Below are 20,153 nucleotides of genomic sequence, written 5' to 3'. Positions count from 1 at the left end.
GCTTTAATTTGGCTCTAACCTACATAGGCATGAATTCTCCACCTAACCTGTCCCTTGTGGTCTCCTAACTACTTAGACATTCTATCTCTATATGTTACTTTTTACTGCTTCTTCCGCCTCAAATGTGCTTCCTCCCTCATGACCTAAGTGCATTTATCTGTCAAGGCCTAGATTATTATCCTCTTTCCAAGGTATAAACCAGCCCACAGGATTCTGTCCACAGTATTATGCATATAATATACATTACATAATGTAAGAATACATTGCATAGTTTCTTAGGATAGCTCTAATGCTGTTCTCTTGTGTGGCATCCCAAGTATCCTGTAATCTCTCTGAGGGTGGGTCTGATTTTCTTTATGCTCCCTTTTGTCTAATGACAATGACAAAAATAGCCAACATGAGTGGATGGCTTATATTTTCTAGATACTGCACGAAGTGCTGTATATTCAATATCTCTAGTGTTACTCAAAACCACCCTCTGTAATTGATTTTATTACTCTCTCCATTCTTCAGATGGGGAAAAATAAAACAAATGCTACTCAGATTGCATTAGGCCATTTATAACATGACAGACTTCTGTTTGGTTTTACATATAATAGTCTCCCTCAAAACTGAATAATTAGTTGTCAAGGTATGAGTATTAATTTCTTCCCTCCAAGTGGCTGAAGCAAACATGTTGATGGTAGATGGTGTTGGTGGGCACTGAAACAGCCTGGAGGTGATTAAGGGGGCATTAGGAGCAGAGCAGGAGGCCTGCCAGTGAGGGGTGGAAGACTGTGAGACGTGGGAAATATGTTTCAGAATCAGTGGACCTATATCTGGGAAAGTAACAAAGCATACAAATACCCTGGATCAATAGCCTATGAAAAAGGAGGAAGTTTGGAACAAGTATTACTGCAAGACAGAGCTTATGTTTGTTTAGCTGGGGAATTTGGGTAGCATGGAAAGTTTTTGGTTAGATTTTGAAGAGTGAGCATGCTAGTTAAAATTAAGACAATATTTTGTAGAGGGAAAACTGTGACTGTAAGTAATATGATTCAATTACAGTCGTGGGTTGTATCTGATAGTGTGATGTGCTTAGGGCCTGAGAGGGAGTTCAGACTGCACTCTGGGTTCATTCTCACCCTTGGGAACTGTAAAGTGGGAACATTAAACTTTTATGTTCTATCCAGAATACTTCCCAGGAGTCTTCCAGAGCTTCTAAGTGTGGAATAACCATAACAGAGACTGGATGACTACTGGCTTCAGGACTCAAGGGAAGCATCTTCCGGGCTGGAAGAAGCCCCATGGCCATCGGAATCACAACCCCGTACTCTGCTCTGGCATTGAGATAACTGAAACTCAGGTCCCAACCCACCGAAGGGCACCATCCTGGGCAGCCAGGTGACAGCCTCCTTGCTCTGAAAGTGGAGGAGACAGTGGAAAACTATAGGTTTTACTCAGCTATCTGGGAGGGCCCTCAAAGTCTTGACCTTCAGAGCCCAGACCTGAAAAGCATGGTAGTTGGCATTTCTCAAGCACTTAGACTACACTCAAATGCAGTGTTTGGTACTTTACACATGCTACCTCATTTAATGTTCACACCTTCATGAGGAAATGGCTTGGAGAGGTTAAATCATTTATACAGTCCCATAGCCGGGGATTCGTAGCTAGATCTTTCGATTCTGAAGTACATCCATGATACTTTTCGTTCACAAAGAAAAATGTTCCCTGCGCTCTAACCCCAGCTCTGTTACTAATTGGCTGTGTGATGTTTGTAGGCCTCATAAAAAGAGGATACTGACCAAGGTGGCTTCCAACTCTAATTATCTAGTGGAGGGATGGGAAAACATCCAAATGTTTGGTAGAAATGGTATGTCCAATCCCATCTGGTCACTCCACCTAAGTTTCTGTACCATTAAGATCATATAATGGGTACAAAGAATCAAAAGGGCATTTGTGGGAAGTCCAAATCCTGGAGCAGTAAAACAGACAGTTAGTATGGTGATAAACACACAAGGGCCAGCAGACTTTAAACAAATGAATTTCTCTTAATCTGGCCTGTTGTACCACATACACTGGGATAGGCCTGGGATCTCTGAGTTCTTTTGCCCTTGATTTATAGATAGGTGTTATATTCCCAAGCCAACTGGCCTGAGAGCACAAAAAAGAAGTAACACAGGGTGCATAATGCCATGTGTCCCCTAAAAATACAATATTGACTGTCTTCACATGGGGACTGCCCAGATTATATGGAAATTATTATCTACAGGGTAGCTAATAAGACGATAATGAGAGAGGATATTCAACAGATACAAAAGTTGCCTTTTACAAGTTTAAATTAGTTTTATCTTAATACAAAAAGGGATGACATATGCTAAAGCATAGATGAATCTTGAAAACCTTGACTGAGGTAATCTGTGTAAAATACTTAGCACTTGCTAGCACATGGACATTCTTGGTCAATGGTGGCTTTGCCAATAGAATTCTGTCATTGTTACTATTTCTAAAAGTGAGAATGTCATGAAAGAACCTCTCTTACAGTGTCCAGCCCATGACAGGCTCAATAAAATGTTAGTACTATTTCCACTAATGAGAATGTTGTTCGTTTTCTTTTCATTAGAAAAATGTAACAAGTAAAACTCATTTATACTAGCAAAGCAGGCTATGAAAAACTCAGTCCCCTCATTTTGATTCACCTAATGAAAGTGGAGACATTATTAAAATAAACTAGAGGGCTCAGTTTCAAAAGAGAATTTTTCTCTTTCCAAGAAGTCACTGAAAACACATTTTATCCCCTTGTCCTGAATTGGCCTGGGTTCAGGGACTTGATCCAAAACTGACAGCAAATGGAGTTCTTCTATATGAAGGTACAGAAATCATCTGCTGGCTTCATCTGGAAGTTTATGTTGTTTTTCTCTAGAATGTGTTGTTATAGACCACATGGTTTCTGACTTAGTCAAGTTCTACTTTCTTAATCATTCAGAAACTCTCATTTCAATCAGACCAAGTTAATCATGTGTGGAGCTCCTTTTTCCCCAGGAAAATCCCAAATAATCCACCAGCTTTGGTTGATTTTACTGTAGATCACTCATCTTGCTGTTTAATGGAAGAAATCTATGAAAGGCTTCCTCTGGGAAACATGATAGTTAAGTCTTTTGCTTCTCCAGTTTAGATTTCAGAATTTTCTTATGTTTACATTTCTAACCCAGAAACTATGTGCCACGTGTTTTTAAGGTACAAGGGAACTGCTTTCAAAAATTTTTACATGGGAGTTCAGACAAGTTAGATACAAATGTGTGATCTATTTAACTACTCAAGCACAGAATATAAAATCAACATGCAGCTATGGTAAAGTGTTGGGATTGACTGTCATTTCAATGCTTATTTGCTATTTGCTGCCAGAACTCCGATTTCAGTAGCTGTGGTTGTTTGAAGTCTTGAAGGCAATTTTGAAGAAAGAAAGTCAAGACTGGTAAGCTTTGCAGAATCTTTGAAGATTTTATAGATTCTGGATATTTGGCTAGACAGCATGGGCCCAAGGGCACAACTTCATCCTAGCTCTAAGTAGACAAAATAGAGACAAAACCTTTCCTCCACCTGACCACACCAGTCTCCATCCTTCACTGGGTTGGGGGTTCTGTGACACCCCCCTTTTTAACCTGGGATTTCTTGGCTCTTCTGGTCATGAATGTTTCTTCTATATCTAGCCTTAAAAGATAGGAAAACATGCCTCTTATTTCTCCTGTATGTGTAGCCTTTCCCTTTCTTCTCTCTACCAGGTGGGTTGTGATTAGCAGCCCTCAAAGATGTCTGACTCCAGCAGTCAGCCCCCAAAGCAGGGAAAAAACCACAGAGAAGCTGTTATGCAGACAGAGCCTTGGGCCTTTTCACTTTCCGGAAAGCATCCTACACAGAGAGGTATCTAGGAGGGAAACAGTTTGAACATCTGCCATTTGTAAAGCCCCTTAGGTCACTTGGTTCATTCTAATCAAGACATGCTTTATTTCCTCAACACCATTGCCTCCTTGTGACTTGGACTTTTCTCTTTCTTCCTATTCCCAATGACAATAATCTTGTTCAGAATCTTAGCTAAAGAGAGTCCTAAGATAAGTATCATAGATGAGGCACACAGGAAGTGACCAAATCTTCCAGGGACGGGGAAATTGATGAGAAAAAGCTTTATAGAGGAGATAGTTCTTGAACTGACTCTTAGGATATGAGTCAGTGCTTGTCTGAGGGTCATGGAAGGACAGTCTCGCTGGAGCGGATATGAGGACTGACAGGGAGTTGTAAGAGATGAGGCTGCTGCACTAGGCAGTGACAAGATCTCATAGGCCTTCCTTATGTGTCATCCTAAGGAGTCTGGATTTTGTCTGGGGGAACAATGTGGAACCACTGATGGGCTGCTCTGTGGCTCCCATATTTCTGGCTTGGGCACTTATGTGACTGATACTGTTATTTATAGAGAGGAACAGATGAGTTGGGAGCATATTTGGGGGGAAGAATAGCTGTTTTGGATGTTGAGTTTGGAGGGCCTGTGGAAGTTCAGAAGGTGTTCAGTAGGCAATTAGGAGCTCAGGAGAAAGATCCAGGCTGGGGACTTAAACCTGAGAGTCAGCAGCCTGCACATGGTCAAAGTGGTGGGATTTCCCACGAAGAACTGAAGAATGGAAAGAGAAGATGACAACAAACAGGAACTCTAAGAAGAGGGAATGGGAGGGCATAGTTCGAATGGTGAGGCTGAACCGGAAGTGAGCCACTGTAGTAGAGGCGCTTCAAGGAAGTAGTTAGCAACCACTCCAAATGCCACCAAGGAATAGTCAGGTCATATTGGGTTAAGCTCTGTTATTAATAACTGTGGCAAAATCCATTTTTGAAGGTGGGAATTCAGAGGGCTGGAGAGGGAGTGCAGATTGAAAGAACATTAGCAAGGCAAGATATACTGAGAAGTTGGTCCTCCTTTGAGCCTTCTATAGTGTGACATCCCACAGAAGTGACTAGGAAGGTGTGGGACAAGAGACATGGGACACTGAATTCTAGTAAAAAGAGGTCAGAAGGAGTGGAGCACAATAAAGGCTCTGCTTGGGGCTCAGTGAGAAGAGCACTGTATCACCTCACATATGACATGTTCTGATCTCCCTTGGAAGGCAAGGAAGAGCCCGTTCTCCTGGACCCCCAGCTGTGGGCCAGGGCCTTAGAAGTCCAAGCTGGCAGTATGTGGAGGGCTGGCCCTTATACTGTGGGCATGGAGCTAAGAATCATCCAAGAAACTGTTTGCAAAGAGAAAGTTGCCCTGGATTTTCTCTGAGGCCTCTTTCAGCTCTAAAATGTTATGATTCTGTGATTAATGTGCTAAATAAATTAATAGTACAAACAGTATTTCAAGAGGAATGTTTAAATTACTTATGAGAACAAATTTTTTGAGTACCCTCAAACATCATCAAAACATTCACTCCCATAGAAATAATTGATATACCAGCTATAAATCTTCCTTACTTATTCATTCAAGTAGATTTCTTAAGAACTATGCTTGGCCATATTCTAGTTACCTAGTTCAAGATCTTGTTTGTATTTCAAAGCCATCAAACTCCATTTCTTTAAATAACATGTTTCAGCTTGGCCAGTCCCCAGTAGGGCTAACTGATTAAAGTTTTATATTTTGGGCAAGATGGGTTCTTGATGAATTGGTTCGTCTCTAGAGAAATGCCCATCTCCTTCTTAATTTAGGGCATAGCTATTAGAACTGCAGACTTCATCAGAAATGGCCACATATATCTCAGACAACTCACAGAAACATTTCCTCTCAATTGGCAGGTCTTTGAGGACAAACCACACTCTAAAATGTTTGTGTAACAGGAAAATGTGGTGTCAAGATGATCAAAACAAGACAGAAAATTATATATTTTCATAAAATTTGCATGTATTATTAAAAAATACCCAATGGTGCACCTATAAAATAAGAACACAATATTTAAGGGACACAGCCTGATAAAAAGGGCAGACAGATTAAACGTGCTTGGGATTAATAGACTCAACATTAACAATGAATTTGTTTCCTTTCTTCAAGCTTGGGAGGATATTTGCAGGGCTCCCCATCACAGCCAAAGCAGGTGAGACTGCTATTCATCTCATTCTTTAGTTATGTTATACTTAGATGAAATGTGTGAGCTATTAGCCACTCTGTACATTAGTTTCCTTAGCTGTACAATGGAGAGTATTAGGCAGGGTCTTGGTAGAAATCAGATGGCATACCACAAACTGCATGATGTAAGGAGTGTTTAATCAAAGGCTCCTTACAGAAATGTGAGCAGGATTCAAGAAAAGCAACAGTGCTGGGGCAATTTGCAGAGGCAGTTTTTGAAGCATTTTGCAAGCAAACTACATAGAAGTTACCTGACATGATTTGTGCCTTCAGGAGAGTTTTTGCAGTCAATCTATTTTAACCCAGGAAGGAGAGAGGTGGAGATCTCACTGCCTACCCACCCTTGCATCTCCTGCCATTGCCTCTGATTGGCCAAACCCCCCCAGAAGCCAGAGATCAGGGAGCCAGCTGAGGCAGTGTACATGGACCTGCCTCCCAAGGCAGAGGAGGAAGGAGCTGGAACTCTAGCATCATTGGATGTCCTCTCCGAGTAGATTGCAGAGGTAGCAGCAGCACAAAGTTGTGAAAATTAGGGAAGCATGCGAGTAAGTAGCTTACTTACTTACAAGTACAACTCACAGTAAGTACTTGGTGTATAAATATTAGCTGTTACTGTTATTTTTATTAATTTATTCAATAATAGCAGTTATTATAATTCAACTATCACTTCCAAAGAAGTAGAATGTTAGTTTCTTATTATCACTATAACAAATTACCATGAATTCAGTGGCTTAAAACAGTACAAATTTATTCTCATAGCTTTATGGAGGTCAGGAGTCCAAAGCCAGTTTTATTGGGCTAAAATCACCTTTCCTCTATAGGCCTCAAGGGGAAATCCACTTCCCGCATTTTCTAGCTTCTAGAGGCTGCAGGCATTCCTTGGCTCAAGGTGCATTCCTCCATCCTCAAAGTGCATCGCTCTCTCTGCTCCCAACACCACATGACCTTCTGACCCCGATTCTCCTGCTTCTCTTACAAGCTTGTGATTTCATTTAGGGACCACCTGGATAATCCAAACTAATCTCCCTACTTCAAGATCCTTATCTTAATCATACCTGCAAAGTCCCTTTGTCATGTTAAGGCACCATATTCACAGGTTCTGGAGATTAGAACATGGGAAGATTTGAGGGGCCATTATTTAATTTACACAGGGGTTTCCAGGATTTCTGAAGCTGAGTGGAGTTTACTTGCCATGTGATTGAATAGCTGCTCCCGCTTGACTCCCACAATGTCCAATATCATTAACTTAGACTGGGTTCCTCACAAAATGTTCCCAAGACAAGGGTTTATGTGCAGGTAATTTGTTTTGGAAGTGGTCCCAGAGAGCATAAGTGATGGATTGTGGAAAAAGGGAAGAAGGGAAGCCAGTTTAAGGATATAGTATTGGCTGGATCATTACTATAGGCATCCAAGGCTTGATACAGTCAGGACTTTCGGAAGACTTAAATATATTCCAGAATAGTCTTCACAAGACGGTAACAGGTCTGGTGGGAGAACACTAGCTCCATCAACCATTGACCAAGAGTTGCCTTATAGGGTGCCAAATCCCCTGCACTTCAGAGCTGCACATGCATGAGTCCAGGCAGGTTCCTTAGGTGTGTCATGATACATCAGTCTCAGGGCTGGAAGCTAGAGATACTTGAACAGCCAAGGTAAGGTCTTTCCAACTGGTTGCTGCCATAATGGCTAGAGTTAAAAAGTGGTCCAGTAGAACATGAAATGAGGCAAAAAAGATGTCTAGTACAGTCAGCCGTACTAATAGAGGCAGAATCACTCTGCTTATCTGGGGAAATGTGGCTTGTTGTGCGACCCTACAGTGACATGCCAGGATTATTTGCAAATTTTGCCCAAGTGCATGATTTTTTTAGAGAGAACATTAAGTATATGACATGTGGTTACAAGTAAAAGATCAAAAGTCTTTGGAACAGACTGAAATGCAAGGTTCTTTTTGAACACCCACTCATGGTTTGATTCATAGTCTGGTGCAGAAGGTTAGCATTAACATTAAACAAAAGAAAAAATGTAAATAATTAAATATTCTTCAAAGATCTGATGCTATGCACCTAGACTGGGAGTCAGGGAAGTTTTCCTTGAGAAACTATGATTAAGTTTGGATTTAAAGAATAAGTAGGAGTTAGGTAATGAAGTAAAGGGATCAGCATTCCAGACAGAGGGAAGAGCCTGTGAGACAGACCTGAGCACAGCATACTCAAAAGTAAGAGAATCCAGTGTGGCTGGAGTGAAGAGAGTATGAGTGCGCAAGATGAAATTGATAGCATGGGGGGTGGTAGGGCAGAGAGAGGTTATGCAGGGTCTCACAGGCCAACAAAGCTTTTGAACTTCCTCTTGGGAAGTCATTGAAGTTGGTTTTTTTTTTTTAATGAATAAGAGATTGACAAGGTTAAACTGCATGTTTAAAAGGCTGCCTGAGGGAGGAAAGGGGGCAGAAATGGATCCAGGGTGATGATCGGCATGATTGATGTATTGAGGACCCAAGTCCCTGTGATAGGAGCTGAGTGAATCATGCATGGATTTCAAGATATACCAGGGCAGAAGTAACATGGGTCCATGACATCTTTTTTGATTTCGGTGAAATCTGAGGAGTCTCATTTCAGATTATAGACCACAGCTGAGTCAGCGAAGATGAAGAAGAAGAAAATGAAGGAGGGGAAGGAGGGGAAAGAAGAGAGGAAGGCTGGGAAGGAAGAAAAAGAAAAAAAGAAAAAGAAACAAAGAAAAGAGACTTTATAGCATCCCCGGGAGCTGTTGAAGGAAGTTTATGGATGAACATTACTCTAGACCTGGGTTTCTCCACCCTATTGACATTTTGGCTTGGGGAACTCACTGTACGTGGAGGTCCAGCCCTGGCCTCTCGGCCCTGGATGCCAGGAGCAATCCCCTCCTCCAGCTTCCTAGCTGTGACAAGCAAAATGTCCCTGACATGGCTAAATGTCCCCTGGCAGGTAGAACCACCCCTGGTTGAGAGCTACTGTTCTAGGCTTGTACGTTTTTGACACCATTAGAAGGAACATAGATAATTTAAAGGAGTTTAAAAAAAATAGTCTTAAACCTCATCATTTGTGGCTAAATAAGCCAACAGTTGGATATTCAGTTTTTAATCTGTGAAAATACTTAATTTACTTCCAAATCATTTTGATTAATGGTATTTTTAGTTCAAACAGCAACAAAAAAAGATGTTTTATTACAACCTGTCTGCTACCTGAGCCAAAATGTTTCATGTGTGAAAAATAAGTCAAGTTGAAAAACAAGTTGAATCAGTAGGTCACCAGAACTGTGTGTGAGCAAACTTTTATGCAAATTTATCTGCATTTTGCTGCTGAAAGAGAAACATTGAGAAGATACAAAGGTTGGCACTGATGAAATACAAATACTCATTTTTTTTCTTCATTTTCCATAGATCAGAAAGAGTTTGAATGACTTTCCATGATGCAGAAAAGCAATTTTTACTTGCAAATCATTAAACCACCCATTCTCTTTCTTTCTAAAGAATGATTTCACCATAATTGGAAATTTTGCTGTGAGGTTGTATGTCCCCCTCCACTCCACTTTCACACCTCCGCTAAAGGTTTGGGTTTGTTTTTCAGTATGCAAATCTGATCATGCTTTGAAGCCCTCACAGGACTTTGCACACACTGGGTCTTTGGCCAGGGAAGCCATTCCGTAACTTGAACCAGGTGAATGTATTCTCATCCTTCAGATCTCAGCTCCAACAGATTTCCTTAAAGAAACTGCTCTAACCCCCAGCAAACATACAAGCAAATAAACAAATGTCTCTTTGTCAAACAGTCTGATAGCATCATACATCTTTTCTTCAGGGCACTAATCACATTTGTTATTTTATAGGGATATGTGTGCTTATTGGATTAAGGTCCATTTCCTCCACTTAGCTGTCATCTCCATGCAGCAGGAACCGTATTTCTTTGCTTGCTATTGTATGCCCAGCATCCAGCATAGTAGGTTCTCAATGACTATTTGTTAAACTAATCAGTTCATTAATTCATTAGTCAATATTATATCACAGCTAACCATGTACATCAGAAGTCAGCAAACTATGGCCAACTGGTTTGTCACCTGCTTTTGTGAATAATATTTAATAGAACACAGCCACACCCATTTGTTCACTAGTTCCTATGGCTTATTTTACTCCACAAAGGCAACGTTTAGTGGTTGTGACAGATGGCATTGCTGCCCGCAAAGCCTGAAATACTACTTGGTCCTTTACAGTAAAAGCTTGCTGACCACTGATTTAAGTGATTTATTTCTTATTTGGCTTATTAACCAGTTGTCATACAACTTAATTCCATGAAACTATGAAATAAAACTAATGTAATAAATATTTTCACTGATAAAACATTTAATAGTAGCAATCCCTCAGTGAGCATTTGCCATGGGTTAGCCACTGGGCTAAGCACAGTACTTACATTAACTCATGAAAACCTAGCAGGATCCTATTTTATTTGAAAAAGGAAGTATTCAACTTAACTATTTCCCAGAATCATGAAGCTGACACAGAGAAATGTAAGCCAGCCTCAGCTTTCTGTGTGTTTGATCTAGTCATTAGCTGGGTGCTGGGGAGACTGGTGTGTGGTGGCAGTTCATGTTTGAAATGTTTCTGGTGCTACATTCCCTGGGACTGTCCAAAGAACAAAGGTGAATGGGCTAATACAGGACAGGATGGGGTAGCAGAAGATCCCTGGAAAGTAGTGCAAATCAGCAGTGGTTGTTATTTTAGGTGGGTTTGAACATGGCACCCGATGGCAGGGTCCCTGGTGGCAAAAGGGAAAAATTGATTTGGAAGAACTGAATTGGCAAGTTGGTAGGGAAGTAGTGGAGAGGCCATTGGAAGGATCCAGAGGGTGCTGATGGGTCCTCAGAGTCTGAAGAGGTCGGATTTGGCAGTGAGAAAATGACAGGCAAGGAACGTGGGAAGTCAAGCTGGAAGATCAAAGGCCCAGCATGGGAAACTTAAAAATGAAATTAGGAAGGCAGAGTTCATATAACACAGGATCAAGAGAACCCTAGGGGACCATATGCTGGGATCCAGGCAAAGGGTCTGTGAGAATAGTTATGGGGGGCAGAAATGAGAAGGTATCTTGTCGGGAACTTGGCCTTCTGAGGCCCCCCACTGCCCAGAGATGGTTTCCCAAAGTGCAAGCTCCTAATTCTGAGAGTAGAGGCAATTTTGTCTACTTGGCCACCAAGAGGGAGGAGAGACGGCAATTCTTTGCAGGAATAAGAGAAACAAAGCTCCGGATCAAGGCCTCTCTGGGCCAGCTGGCTTTGTCTCCCTTCATACCTGTTCCTCCTTCTCCCCGTATTTCTGACTTATGCCTCAGCTGCCCAAGTTTGATATCCCTAACTTTTCCTTCAGCCACCCCAGACCCTACACCCCTGCTGCTCACCAGCACAAGCAGAATATCGTGGGTCTTGCCCCATGTTTCCCAGACATAGCCAAGTTCCTTTCCCCCTTTCCTTTTCTTAAACCACTGGCCTTGTCCGGGATGGCTTTGCCCAATTTTACCACCTAGAAAAATATCCACTCATCTGACAAGGCCCAACCCAAATGTTACATCTTCTCAGTACTTTTTCAGACTTCCCCACCTCTCAGGAAGAATTACATCCTCTCTGAGCCCATAGCACTTCTTACATAGAACTGTTCTAAAGGATTTATGGTTCCCCATTACTTTTAGTGCATACACAAAACCCCTCCGTGTGACTCACATGTTCCTGCATATGTTCCATTCCACCCCTCCAACCTTGCATTCCTTTCCTTCCCATCCTTTCCTGACCTTGATGGAGCTCTATTCCTAGAAGGCTCTTTTCTCCTCTCTTTGCCTAGTTAATCCTGTGTCTTCCTTCAGATCTCAGCCAGGGAGAGCCTTCCCTGAGTTCTTTGCCGAGATCAAATGCCCTCATTCAGGCTGTCATAGCTCCCTGGGCCTCACCTTCTCAACCCGGTCACAGATACAGTTCTATAATTGCTTCTGTGGTTATTTGATTGGCTGCCTCCCCCATGTACCGCCTATGCCAGGAGTTGAAGAAATGTTTCTTTATTGGGGCTGGTCTGTATTTCCCATTGCCCATCCCAGTGCCTGGCTCAGAGTAAGCACTGAGCACATAGTGGTCAGCAAATAAATCAGTGTTATATTTGTTTGCTTCTGGGTCTTTCTCCCTCTCCAGAGAGAAGGCTCATGGACTTTTCTCCCTTTCTGGATACAAGTCTGTAGCTCTTAGCCCTTTGGACCCTCAGTGTGTGTCACAGTACCTGCCACATTGTAGGTGCTCAGTTAATATATTTTGAATTACATCACATTCCATTTCAGTATCATGGATTGGTCCCAAGTTTGACCAGCAATTGTGGTTCTTTGATCACAAAGGTGGCAAAGCAAGAAATTGTATATACCAAAGCTGGTATTTAATTGCTGTGGAATGTCTTTATTGTATACATTTCTTTTTGTTATCCTATGGCCTCTACAACTTGCTCTTATAACATTCCTGACACTGGCTATCCATGCAGAATCCTCAGTGAGTAGCTTTTTCTTCTCCTAACCTTCAACTTTTAGGCTTTATTTCATTATAATTTTATTATAATCACATTTTTGCACCTCCTACTGTTCCACACGACGGCTTCTGCTATACCACAGGGACAATTATTTGCTTTCCTAATTCTACCAGCTTAACTACTCTCATCCTCCCACACAGATTTCCTTCAAGAAGCAAAATGACAGTATAAAGGGCGTACCAAAAAAGAAAAAAGGAGATTGTGTTCCTCCACTCGAAGCAAAAGAATTCTGAAGGCAGATGTAGGAGGAATAGTGGTTTCAAAAATGAGGAAGGTGGGCAACTTGTGATGTTCTTTTTGATCTAAAACAAGAGGAAAGTAACAGATGAAATTAAGCTTTCTGATACTTAGTTGTACAATGCTGGTATTTAAGATGTAAAATACCTAAGTTGTAAATTATAAAATGAGTGGTTTGCCCTCTGACTTTAGTGTCCTCCTTCTAAATGTGGGTGTAAGCCTGGGGGGACCTGTGAACTGTGGCCGGAGCCTTGGAGGAGCAGCAGCGGCAGCAGGGCTCAGCGGAGGGGTCAGCTGGGGGGACTCTGGGACCCTTCAGGATCCACTGAGGGGCGGAGTTTGATTCTTGCCCTTTTTTCAATGCTTAGCCCAGTGTCTGGAACACAAATAAATGACACCATCTTACAAACTGGGATATATTGTTGAGATTTTATTTGGGTGACAAACAAGGGTGTCAGTGATTTTAAAAAAACAAATGTAAAAACCACTGGATTAAGTGATCTGTAAAGCCCCCCATGCACTAAAAAGAATTACCTCTATGAAATTTGGAAAGTCAATTATATAAAAATGAGTAATATGATAGACTCAAGGCAAAAATATCCTAGACGATTATGTAAGATTCATTTTCTTCATTTGAAAATCATAATCTATAAAATATGCATAAAAAACTTCAAAGGGCAAAACAGCCAGGCACTTGGAAAATGACTTCCATGCATGATCCACTGTCCTCCTTTGCCTCCTACTCCTGTCAGCTTTGATCTTAACCACCCCAGGAGTTTTCCGGAACCTCATGAAAGCAGGTCTCAAAACTTCAGTGTCATTCATGTCTTTAGCCCTGACCCACTGGTCCTGATCTGTCTCTTATCTCCCAACTCCTTCCTGATCTGGTGGTCAGAGGCCATGTGCACTGCTATGACCTCCAAATGCCATTTGCAGTAATCAAATCTAGCCCTCTGTCTCGTCTGCTTCTAGTGTGTTATTGCACCCATTCCTGCTCCCAGAAACTCTAGCCTAGTACAGGCTTCTCACTTCTGGCTCCTCAAACACAATAGTAACATCAGGCCTTGAGCATAGTTCCAGGAGGACCCCCCAAAGTGACCTGGGAGGTATAAGGATGACATGTAGTCCCTGTGTTTAGCCAACCTGGCATGAAGAGAGAAGGCCAGCTGTGGGGAGTCTAGTTATGTATAGACACTCCTATGTCCTGCTCTGTGGCCTGACGTGTCACTCTCCCTGCAGGCTTCAGATATAAATATCTACATTAGACATGTTTGTGAGTAACAGAGCCACTTTTTTTCTTTTGGTGGATTTTTTTTTTTAATAACTGATATACTTTGGGGATCTTGAGTCTCAGATCGTCCATCAAGGCAGTGTGTGTGTGTGTGTGTGTGTGTGTGTGTGTGTGTGTGTGTGTATGTGCATGTGTGTGAGTTTAGAATCTTAGCCCCAGGGAGGCAGTGAAGTCAGGGTAGTGGAATCTGTGTCATTTTTGTCTTCCTTGTAACCCTTCCATTTTATTCTAGCGACAGGACCTCTCTCTTTTGGAGGACTGTTCCACTCCATTCCATGTGGTGGTGGGGGCCTGTCAGTCATCACCTCCGGTCCTTTCACCCAACCATCAGCCATGGGGAGGGTATGCAACTCGGGCCTGCCACTTAGTTGTAAGCAACTTGCCTGGAATAAGAGACAAATTCCTAAGCTGGATATATGGATAGTTAGGGTCAACCAGAGAGCTTTCATGGGACAGGACACTAAACGCTGTGAGAAAGACAATCCTCATTCTATTCCTGGATGCTATGGGCTTGGGGCTGCCAGGGGCCTTCTCCCCACTACACAGGGAGAGAACATCTGCCAAGAGAGAATGAGACAAAGTCTCAGAGAGAAGCAGAGCTGAGAGGCAAAGACCTGAGAACCTCACCATCCCCTAGGTCTGACTGGCAGAAGCTTCCTCTACCCATGCTAGGGGAGCTAGTAAATTCTCCCTTTTATTTAAGCTAGTTTGATTTAGATTAAGGTCTCCTTCAAGGTGACAGAAAAAAAAGGGGTTGGTCAACACAAAAACTGGCATCTAGAAGGAGGGCATTGTCAGTGACAGACCTCACAGTGTGGAATTACCTCAGTTGAGACAAAGCAGGGACTATGGTGAGCCTTCCATCCTGGGCTGCTGTACACTAGCAGAGCCACGGATCATTACCAGCTGTGGGACTTGGGGGCTCACACTCTGAACCTCCTGAGACTGGAGCTTCAAGGGACTTATGGGAGGAATATCAGAATGATGAGAGAGTTGGCTGCTTCTGTGGTCTTCACTATTGCCTTGAAAGAAAGGAACAGGTTGGTGGGTTGAAAGCAGAGACAGCATAATATCTATCTGTTGAGAGCCAGAAAGCTAAGACCAGTAAGGGTCAGATAATCATAGATTTGTGCAATTTCAAATGCAAAATATCTCCCCCATTCTCAGTGTAGTACAAGACAGAAGATTATATTGGAATCAGAAAAAAGCCAGAGAATATGGAAACTTCTTCTAAATACTATCTGCTTTGTGTCATTCCTGCTAAATCAAGGTAATAATACTGCTATACTCCAGTGGGATAAGACCTGGGGGCCAGGGATAGATTAGCCCTGCCTTACCACCCCAAATTATTGTTTCAAATAGCATAGATCTTGGTCCTACAGCACAGACCAAATGGACATATGAAGAGAGAGCTGGGAGCATGGGCAGAGGACCAAGTTTTGTTACTAAGAGACAGAAACTTAATATCAGGATTCAGATTTATGAATTGTTACTAGCCAAGATTTCTGGCATTAGTTCTGAACTAATGGAGTTTTCCAGGATTGATTCGAGTAATAGCTTACAAGAGTTTTGAAGTTTCTCAGCATAACTCCATAAATCTAGAAAGGGACCTCTGATGCTTTTCTCCTAAGGCGGGTTTCCAGGACCCCATAACCATGCCTTGGTAATTGGGTTGCTACCAAGACCCCAGAATATCCCTGTGTGCCCATCTCAGGGAGAGTTCAGTGGCCAAGTGAGAGCTTCCTTGTAAGCAGGACTAGAGATGGGATTGATGTCCCATGGAGTTCCTCCAGTAGGGAGATATATTCTTATGATTTCTGTCCAGCAGGATGTGTTATTTGTAGTCTTTCCATTTTCTATTTACTAAATGAGGGTTTCCATTGCTATTATTCCATCTTTACCATTTTAATATTGGTATGTTGAGAATGGGTAACTTTTATCATTTAGCCCTAGGTTCCACTGTTGAGAGAAGTTATATCTGGACCTAGTCAGGGTAATGCACATGATCCAGAGATGCTGGATGAGAGTATGGTTTTGTGTTGCCTCTCTTTAGTGAGAAGGTGACCAAATTCTTGGCTAGGTAGAGGCATCTTTGGGATTAATGTATTGGATAAAGATTGAAAATGTATGGTGTGAAGTCAAGGGTGGAATACAGTGAGTATATGTTTTTGTCATCCAGGATGTCCTAACTTGGTTTCTAGCAACAATTCCCTTTCTTTTCTTGGGGAAAGTACATCTTCCCATTCCATGGGGTACTAGTGGAGCCATTGGTCAGAGTACTATTTGGCCAAAGTGATGGGCCATCATTGTACTCTTCCTTCTAGAAACAGTGATTGGTCCAAGGAGTGGGCACATGACCAAACAAGCCAATCAGAGTCCTTCCCTGAGATTACTATGGGAACTCTGGGAGAAATTGCTCTTTTGCTGGTGTTTTCATACAGAATATTCTAGGACTGGGGTTACACTGCCTACTTTTACCACCAAATTAAAGGAAAACATCTACTGAAAGAGAGAATTAGAATTACTTAGAAAGAGAAGCAGGGGCAAGAGAGAAAGGGAGAGAAAGAGAGAAAGAAATATCAAGAGATAGACCTAGACTTAATGACTGTATTTAGGTTCTAGTCATTCCTGAAACAAGTTCTGCCCCCACCTTCCCAGTTACAAAGTCAATTAATTCCCCTTTTCTTTTAGGCTAGTTCAAGTGGAGTTTTCATTGCTTGCAACTAAGAGGATCTTGACTAGTAGAATTGGCTACCTTGCATATAAAGCCTGGCAGTCCCTTCTGAAGATTTTATGATGGATTTTAATAGGACTTTCTTCAGGCTGAGAGCACCAAGGTTACTATTTACTGCCACATTTTGGACATCAAGTCAGATAGCTGCTCTATGTGAATAATGCACATTTGCAAATTCAGTATTTTGTGCTGAATCAATAGCATTTTGCTTGTGCAACTCTAGAAAGCACTCTAGCACCTTCCATGATGAACCAGTTGGCCTGGTGAGGTCAGCAGTCTAGATCATCAGTTGAATCACATATATGGCCAGAAGTCTGGTTAATCTTACAGGCTCCTTCTCAGACTAACAGTGAGCTACGAGCTATGGCAAGTAGGGGAAGAAAGTTCTTCAGTTACTTACCTAAGTAAGTCCATTAACACCATGGAAAAGTCTGTCAGTAATGTAAGATAGCCAGGAACTTTATGCCCACAACTCTTTGTACTAGAGAACCCCAGGCCTACTTACAGGAGTGTGGGTAAAATTGAAATAGTTCCAGAATCTCTTGCCTGGCCGTAGTGCATCTCCATATCAGTAGGTGTTTCCAAGGGGTGTAGAGAAGTAGTCCATCTCCATATGATTACAAAGGGGGTGGAAAGTGAGCATGCACCTAGACTGGAGAGGTATTTTTGGGGTCCTTTTGCAGCTGGGTTGTGAGAGACACGGGCAAGCAGAAGTAGACGACTGCTTGTACACAATAAATGGGTTTCTTCCACTTTATTGCTCCCTTTGACTGATTTCAGCTTCAAAGGTTATTTGCCCTAGGCTGGGAACATATTTCCCCCCTGGAGTTACAAGGTGGCTAGGCATGTGTAAGATTGTTGGGCATGGCTCTGCTCTCCCTCTTTCTCTATCACAACTTATTGCTATGGTATGTTTTGGGTATTAGGTTCTCCTACAGAACCATGTGATGGTAAATGCCACAGGATTGTGGTACCTTGTTAATAAATACGACCAGTCATCAACCTGGCCCAAGTCTGGACAGAGTTGTTCGACCAGCATCTGCTGCTGTGACAGGACTCAGACTGTATGAGATCTTAAAGCTTCTCTTTGAGCAGGTACTTTGGGATTCCATAAGTATTCCTTCTCAGAAAGACTGTCTTATAGCTCTTTCAGCTGTTATCCACTGTTGTCATACAGGTGTGGTGACAAGGTGTGGGGAAAGAGGAGTGTTCTATAATCTCCTAATTAAGTTGCAGTCTTTTAGTGGGCCTGTGTCTTGGAACTGTGATCTTCACAAGTGTGTTTTTTGAGTTTTATTTACCTGCATCCTAGTCCTTTCCAATCTATTTCCTTGAAACTCTGACCCCTGTTGATTTTGTATTTTTCATCTGTAAGTGATACAGGAAGACTAGAGGGGGCTGAGATGGGAGGAATGCCCTTCTCCCAGCTGGGATCAGGCTCTGGTGAAGTATTTCCCTTAGGGAACAGGCCTTGGTTAAGGAGAAGGCTCTGGTATATTTGACAATAATGACATGCCCCTCCCCCCAGAGCCTAGAGGGCATCTTTGTCAGATCTTCTCCATGAGTACCTGGTGGGGTTCCTAGAAAGAAAGCGCATTAAGGTGTGGAGGCCTCCTCTAAGACTATGACCATCAGGAATTTCTCACCATTCACACATTATTCCATGCTCAGCCTCCAGTAATTCATCAAGATTACCATTTAAGTGTTCCTACCAGTTTATGGCTTCAGCAGCTTCTGTTCTTGGCTGATTAAGTACATCTTGGCTGTGTCTCTCTGGATGCCTCCATTTCTCCAGATTTCAGGATAGCAGTTTGCCCTGAGACTTAAGTTCCTCGATAGGTCCAAGAAAAGTCATTGATTTTCAGTCTGTATGGTTCTCTCTTGTCATAAGAACAGTGGTGAAGACTTCCAAATTCTGTACATGTCACAGCTGAGGCTGGAAGTCACAGGTCAATTCCTATTTGCCAGTTCCCCTCTGGTCATCCAACCTTTGCCCCTTTCTTGGTCACCATGTGGCAGGCAGGAAGGTACAGTACCAAAGCCTTCATATACCATGCTAATGACTCACTGGGTCCCTGGGGGCCAGACACTTTGGTGGAGGAAGTCAAGTGTTGCTTCTCAGCACAACATACTGTCCTCACTAGACATAAACCAAGTCATAATCAATCTCTTAAATTCCCTTTAGCACTTGTCAAGTTACATTACTTATTAATGAGTCAGAACATCCTTTTACTGTAACATCAGTTCTGTCTGATATTAATTTACCCACAAATCACTTCTCTCTCTCCCCATTCACCACAGTCTTCAGTTTGGTAAAAGTCTCTCTGCCATTCTTATTATTGCACATAAGGGCTTAAAAGGGAATACAGTAGCACAGATCAGACAGAACGAATAATCTGAATATGTTATCTTCATGATTGCTTAGCAACATATATATGACCTGAGGGCATTTGGAGAAAGTATGATGCTGGAATGCCTTGAAGTGATACGAGCTGCCAATCACTTTTGGGTGTATTCAGCCCTCAGACCATCCAGGTGCTTCAATCCCAATTCATTCAAACACCTTACAGGATGTACAGTTTTTGGAGGAGCAGTCTGTTGCTGACATATTGGTGAAAAATAAAGATGGGATCAAATTGAAATTTTCTGCAGATGACATGCAGTCTTAGTTACTATAGCATTGTCATTTAACTACAGTGGTTGAAGTGAAACTCTTCTCTGTATGTGTGATCTCAGCATGCTCCTGTTGATAGGTCAAAAGCTCATATGCTGGGAAGCATGGTGTAAGCCAAAGCAGGGACTTATTTTTTTCCAAATTGTTGAGATCATGTGAATTGATGCCTAACACATATTCCAACTTCTCTGAATGCTGGAAGAATGTGCAAAGAAGTACAGAGAACCACTATTTTATATTTTGAAGATCTAGTTCTCCATGCCCCCCCTTTATATTTGAGTGGTTAATTTTAATAAATTTTCAAGGATTTTTTGTGTGTTTAGCTAAGAATGAAGTTTGAAATGTTGAACTATCAGGAATAGAGGAGCAGTTTTAAATTGTTGTGGCTATATTTCGCATTAGTACATTTCATATAGAGAGGAAAAGTACTGAAAATATTGTTCAGGTTTCTTTATTTGCCACCAAGTAAGAAGTTGAATTATACCCATGATGGTAATAATCTGAACTAAT

Source organism: Manis pentadactyla, chromosome 6 (genome assembly GCF_030020395.1).
Source record: "Manis pentadactyla isolate mManPen7 chromosome 6, mManPen7.hap1, whole genome shotgun sequence".
Classification (NCBI taxonomy): domain Eukaryota; kingdom Metazoa; phylum Chordata; class Mammalia; order Pholidota; family Manidae; genus Manis; species Manis pentadactyla.
The sequence above is the reverse complement of the archived record's forward strand: the minus strand, read 5'-3'. Positions refer to the sequence as shown.